This window comes from Tiliqua scincoides, chromosome 1 (assembly GCF_035046505.1).
Source record: "Tiliqua scincoides isolate rTilSci1 chromosome 1, rTilSci1.hap2, whole genome shotgun sequence".
NCBI lineage: Eukaryota > Metazoa > Chordata > Lepidosauria > Squamata > Scincidae > Tiliqua > Tiliqua scincoides.
In genome coordinates, this window is record NC_089821.1 from 248,670,877 (window position 1) to 248,677,900 (window position 7,024).

At 42.2% G+C, this 7,024-nt stretch overlaps 1 long non-coding RNA gene across 1 annotated transcript in view; it reads left to right on the top strand.

The window, feature by feature from the left end:
- LOC136636758 (uncharacterized) overlaps nt 1-6,677 on the top strand; it is a 14,497-nt gene extending 7,820 nt beyond the window's left edge. Inside the window, exon 2 of the long non-coding RNA XR_010793545.1 lies at nt 6,283-6,677. This is a non-coding gene — a long non-coding RNA (uncharacterized lncRNA). The remainder of the gene's footprint in view (nt 1-6,282) is intronic.
- Nucleotides 6,678-7,024: the final 347 nt, after the last annotated feature.

Sequence of the window (7,024 nt, forward strand, 5' to 3'; positions counted from 1 at the left end):
CTGTAGGGCGCTTTCCTTGCACGAGTTCTCCATACAGGAGATCCTTTGGGATCCGGCCATCATCCATTCTCACAACATGACCGAGCCAACGCAGGCGTCTCTGTTTCAGTAGTGCATACATGCTAGGAATTCCAGCACGTTCCAGGACTGTGTTGTTTGAAACTTTGTCCTGCCAGGTGATGCCGAGAATACGTCGGAGGCAGCGCATGTGGAAAGCATTCAGTTTCCTCTCCTGTTGTGAGTGAAGAGTCCATGATTCGCTGCAGTACAGAAGTGTACTCAGGACGCAAGCTCTGTAGACCTGGATCTTGGTATGTTCCGTCAGCTTCTTGTTGGACCAGACTCTCTTTGTGAGTCTGGAAAACGTGGTAGCTGCTTTACCGATGCGTTTGTTTAGCTCGGTATCGAGAGAAAGAGTGTCGGAGATCGTTGAGCCAAGGTACACAAAGTCATGGACAACCTCCAGTTCATGCGCAGAGATTGTAATGCAGGGAGGTAAGTCCACATCCTGAACCATGACCTGTGTTTTCTTCAGGCTGATTGTCAGTCCAAAATCTTGGCAGGCCTTGCTAAAACGATCCATGAGCTGCTGGAGATCTTTGGCAGAGTGGGTAGTGATAGCTGCATCGTCGGCAAAGAGGAAGTCACGCAGACATCTCAGCTGGACTTTGGACTTTGCTCTCAGTCTGAATCTTGAATCTTGAAGAATCTTGGAGAATCTTGAAGAGGCCATCCCTACTGACCAGGTCGAAAGCCTTCGTGAGATCTATGAAGGCTATAAAGAGTGGCTGTTGTATGAAATGAATACATCTCAGCATTCATTGTAAGTGTGTAAAAGGGATTTAGAGCAGACCTTTACTCTGAAGAGACCCATTAGTGATCAGGAGGCTTATAGGGAGGTTCCCACTGTTCCTTTCTCAAGGCCCCCCCCCCCATAGCATGCAGTACAGCCTGTTTTAGTGCAGCTGCATGCTATGGTGAGGAAATGAATAGGATTGGATGAAATGGGATTAAGTTCTGAGTAGATATGCATAGGATTGCACTGCAGTAGTCTAATTCAGTATAAGGCAGTATCTTTGGTGGATACAAGGCACAATTCATATGTGCCAAGGAGGAGGATTTTTATCAGGATTGGAAAAAGCAAGAGTTATGGCAAAATGTTATTACTGTATAGTCAAAGCTACAAGAGAGTATTGTGGTCTTTGAGCCATTTACACAATCAGTGAAACCAAATCTCTCTCTCTCTCTCTCTCTCTCTCTCTCTCTCTCTCTCTCTCTCTCTCTCTCTCTCTCTGATAAATGTAACCACAACTCTTTTTTCCAGTCCCAATATTTGTTTGATACTCCACGAGTACAGTATTTTTCAGTTACAAGAGACCTATATCCCGTGCTATTTAAAATGGATGTGGGGAGGGGATTGTAATTAGTCCCTTGTCTCTTTTACAAAATCCTTGCTGGAGGAAGAGCACACAACATCCAAACTAATACATATAAAATAAAACGTGTGTTCAACAGTGTGGGCAAGTCGAGGGAAGAGTTTCGTTGTTTATTGGTACTTTGTATAACAAAATTATCTGGTCTGTGACTCTTTTGTGACTATTCCAATATAAATTTGCAGGAGCAATTATTACCCTAGTATACTAGGCTTCAAAGGATTTGAAAAACATGATATTCCTGCAGCAGAGGAGCTATCTTGCAGGAAGATATGTGGACAGAGAGTAGGCTACAAGTTATTATATGCAAGGGGAACTATGATGTAGTTGGCATTATCAAGACATATTGAATTGATTCATGTGACTGTAATGTCAGCATTGAAGGTTAAGGTTTATTCAATAACAGGCAAGGCAGAAAAGGAAGAAAAGAGGAAAAGCTTTATATTCTAAAATATTGAATAAAATGTTTGAACATAGTTTTATGAACAATACTTTTGTAAAGAAATAAGAGTAGAAAAAATATATTATTGTGGAAGACTTTTATGGACAAATTTGAGCAGGCTTCAAGTATCCTAGCTTGTTGTTCAGAGGAAACCATAGCAAAATCTAGGCTGCCCAAAGAATGCTTGGTATGTGTCTGTCACAGGCAAAACAGTTTCCATGATGATTACTGACCCTTATATCACACCAAGATGGGGCATCCATGATACCTTTTCATTAGAAAAGGTATTGAGAACAAAACAGCTAATATTATAATGCTGTTGTATAAATCGATGGTAAGGCCACACCTGGAGTATTGCGTCCAGTTCTGGCCACCACATCTCAAAAAGGACATAGTGGAAATGGAAAAGGTGCAAAAGAGAGCGACTAAGATGATTACTGGGCTGGGGCACCTACCTTTCTTATGAGGAAAGGATATGGCGTTTGGGCCTCTTCAATCTAGAAAAGAGGTACCTGAAGGGGGACATGACTGAGATATATAAAATTATGCATGGGAAGGATAAAGTGGATAGAGAGATGCTCTTTACACTCTCACATAACACCAGAACCAGGGCACATTCACTAAAATTGAGTGTTGGGAGAGTTAGGACAGACAAAAGAAAATATGTCTTTACTCAGCGTGTGGTTGGTCTGTAGAACTCCTTGCCACAGGATGTGGTGATGGCATCTGGCCTGGATGCCTTTAAAAAGGGATTGGACAAGTTTCTGGAGGAAAAATCCATTACGGGTTACAAGGCATGATGTGTATGTGCAACCTCCTGATATTAGAAATGGGCTATGTCAGAATGCCAAGGCAAGGGAGGGCACCAGGATGCAGGTCTCTTGTTATCTGGTGTGCTCCCTAGTCATTTGGTGGGCCGCTGTGAGATACAGGAAGCTGGACTAGATGGGCCTATGGCCTGATCTAGTGGGGCTGTTCTTATTTTCTTATGTTCTTATAGTGATAATTGGGGGTGGGACCAGTGGCGTAGCTAAGGGGGTTCAGGGGGTAGCAGTTGTACTGGGCATCAAGCTTTAGGGGGGCAACAAGCTGAGCTTGACACTAGTGGCCAAAATTGTGAAAATTGGGGCATTTGGTGGGCCGCTGTGAGATACAGGAAGCTGGACTAGATGGGCCTATGGCCTGATCCAGTGGGGCTGTTCTTATGTTCTTATGAAAAAGTTGGTATGTACGAATAATACCATCATGTTATATATCATTGGAAAGGTAATTTAATGCAGAATGCAATGAAAGAAACATCATTGAAATATCTGTATTCTATCAAAATTTATGGCCAATTAACCAGAAAATGAAAACACAACTACTTTATGGAACAGAAAGTGGATTTTCTTAACTCAAAACAGACCTATAAGACTGATTTTTCGAGAGCCAATAAGATGTTATATGATACAGCATGTAACCAATAAGGTGTTAAAAGGAGTCTGCTCTCATTTCCATGTATCATAATACAGTTACCCTGCTAACTGGGTAGAAGCACTCAAGTGGTACTCCTCTTATACTCGTATTTAGCAGGAGGAGAATAACTGTCCCTCTTCAGTCCAGCACAGCATCTCTAACCAATAAGGGGCACACTTTTAATTTACTTAATTAATTTTTATTTTGTCATGAGGGGGCTACGAAATCTTCTTTGACCACAGGTAGCAGGTAGATGCATTAGCTATGCCACTGACTAGGGGGTGGCGGCAGAGCAAGTGGGTGGTGAGCTTCTGGGGGTAGGAGGCAGGTTTTTCCCCAATTTTCGCTTTTTTAAAAGCCAAGGTATGATGTCACTTCTGCTTGTGATGTCACTTCCAGGGCATCATTTTGAGCTTGGCACCAGCCTACACGATCATTAGCTACACGATCATTAGCGTCACTGGGTGGGACAAATTCAACCACATGCATTTGGCAAACAAACAAAAATGGGGGGGACACTGTACAGGCAATTCCGCCCCCATTCCACTTTCTCAGTATATGTCCCAAAATGCGCCTGAGATGGGAGAATGAATCCACTGTTTGCTAAGCTAGTGAGTGCCTCTCGTCTTTTTTAAAGATACAGTATGTATTTTTTCAAATGTAAGGGATTTTCAAGGTAATTTTGAGTATGCACACTGACTCTGGAACATACCCTTTGCATAAGATGTGGACTGACTGTATTGCCCAGTCTAGAGTTTTTAATCAAAACGGGCAGTTATTCACATTGGGTCAGTTCTATGATAGACAGAATCTCCCAAACAGGTGATTTCTGATTTTACTCATGGCAACGCCTATCTTTTCAAAAAGACCTCCCCCCTCCCCCCCCCCAGAAGGTGGAATTTTTCTTTGGGCCAATTGGAGCTATAGCATCATTCAATGCAACCCACTCAGAAGTAAGTCCCATTATGTTAAGTACGGCTTATTCCCAGGAAAATTCCCAGGATTGCAGCCTTAGTATCATGTGCAGATTTAGGACAGGTCAAGGGGAAAGTTAATTTTGCAACTGTCCCTGCCAAGTGGTGCACTGTATTATTAATTATGAAAAGCACATGGTGCAGAAAAGGAATAACTCTGTGTCAAGACAGAGAAATTCCTTACCTGTTACCACTTAACTGAGCATTTATCCAATGGGGAAAGTATGTATGGTGCTGGAAGACTGAATGGGGGGGGGGGGAGAGAGAGAGAGAGGGAGGGAGGAACAAACCCTCCTCTAGATCAAACTGGCTATTTCCTGACTTAACCCTCAACTCTCATGGACTCTTTAGGCAAATTTAGAATGTATGGACATTTTGGACAGAGGTTTCTCTGTTCAAGTGTATAGTGCTTTTCAACAAGAGTGGCTCACAAAGTGGTTTACATAGTAAAATATATCAATAAATGGTCCTGCTATTGGCGTATAGTTCTGACTTTTTATTTTATTGAAATGCTTGCTGAATACAGGACTAACTTGGTTATGCTGGTGTGGGCAGAGAAAAAGTGGTGCCCATTTTTTACTCTTCTTTTACTGGAAGATTGGGCTTGTTGAGACAGCACAGAGGAAATATTCAATGAAGCTGTGAATTCATGTTTTATCTTCTAGGTGGTCAAAATGTAGTGTCATGTTCTTAAAAAGTGCAAAGGGGAGGTCTATTGTGAATTGTTCTTTATAATTTATTTTATAGATTGCACCTTTCACTGAAGCTTAAAGCTAGATATAGCAATTATAACAGCATGTACTAGCATTATAGAATATTATAGAACTCTTTTTATAGCAACATTAATTCATCTGGCAACATGTTTGCGATGCTCCTTCTAAAACATTGCAGGATATTTTTTGCAGCTATTTTTTTGTGTCTCATAGATGATTTATCACTTCCTAAATTTGAAATCCAAATTGTGAGTTTGGCGATGGATGGTGCCAGGAAGTAAATGCCGCAGCAATATCGACAAGCAATTATCATCCCTTTGGCTTTTCAGTTTTAGGGTTGCTTCCCACAAGACAGATTTCCTTTATGAGAGTCACCACTTCAGGTTAAGAAATGGTATGCTAGGCCTACAAGCCCAATCATACCTCCCCCCCCCCCCCGTTAGTTCAGCCACATCAAAAAGCCAAGTGCTATATCTAGTGGGGGGGGGCAGGTTATTTCCCTTTACCCCTCCATAAGCCTGCTGCTATCTGTAATGGCTCTCCTCAGACCTTTGTAGCTGGTGAAAGTTGAAGGAGAGAAAGGGTGTGGGGAGGCCTGCAAAAGAAGAGGGGATAGGATCTGGTGTCATTGCTGCTGGATCCATCCCCTCCCACAGTCTCCCCATCCCGCCATTCCTCCCCCTCCCTGCCCAGGTGTGCCCTAGATGCCTTTAAAAGGAGATTGGATATATTTATGAAGGAAAAGTCCATCATAGGTTTCAAGTCATGATGACTATATGCAACCTTTGGATTTTAGAGGTAGCCTATCTCAGTGCAAGATGCAAGGGAGTGACAACAGCAGAATCCTGTATCTTTATTGTGTGCTCCCCAGAGGCATTTGGTGGGCCATTGTGAGATACAGGAAGCTGGACTAGATGGGCCTTGGCCTGACCCAGCAAGGTTCTTCTTATGTTCTTATACCACATTGGCCATATGTGTTTGACTGGCTTGGTCTTATACTAACAAAGAAATAAACCTTGTGCCAAATTTCTGCAAATAAAATTTTGGAGACATAGATTTGATAAAGATCTGGAGTCCCAGTTCTAGAATGAAGAAACATTCTTTGTCCCAACTTGTTCCAATGGTTTTTATTAGAATGGATGCTTTTGTAAGATAGAGACAGTGCATGTTTTTGAATACATTTTCCAGTTCATATTAGCACTGAAAAAGTTATATGTTAGTGACTGTGGCTTATTATTAACTTGATTAAATATCTGACATTGCAGGAGGTCTGGTCTAGAGGGTAGAGCCTCCGTTAGCCCGAAGATAACATCAGAAGGTCGCCAGTTTGAGGACACCGGCAGCTCCCTGAACGGCTGAGAATGGCGAGACCTTGAAGCAGCTGACAAGCCTAGCAGAGTGATTCCACCTGCTCTTGGTGTGAGCGTCTTGGCTGCCCTCCGTGTGAGAGATGGAGCTGCTTGTCAGCCTGCGTGGGAGAACTGGAGGCCAGAAGTGAGACCAAACCAGGAAGATCCATTCTGAAATGTTGTTGGTTCTTGAAGAGAGAACCTCTATGTTTGTAAAAATCCCCTTGAGGGATTTAGAAATGCCTGCCTATGTAAACCGCCTTGAATAAAGTCAGAGGAGTAATCTGTTGACCAGAAAGGTGGTATATAAATACCTAGTTGTTGTTGTTGTTGTTGTTGTTGTTATTTTATTGCTATCCAATTGAGCGCTACATAGATATGAACACTACTTCTCAAAATGCTGAGAAAAATAAACTCCACAGCAATGAAAGGGATGAAATTGCATCCCTTAATGCATATATAAACAGACTGGTGGTAAGTAGTGCCATTAAGAGACAGAATAGAAAACAAGGACACCGAAGAACAAAGTGAAAGCATGAGGTCAATGATACCATAGATCTAAATTAAGATGTTGATTCAAATAGTAGAAAATAAATAACAATGTGAGGAGACTGGAATGTGCTATCTGGGAGGATGAAGCTAACACAAAGTGAGAGGG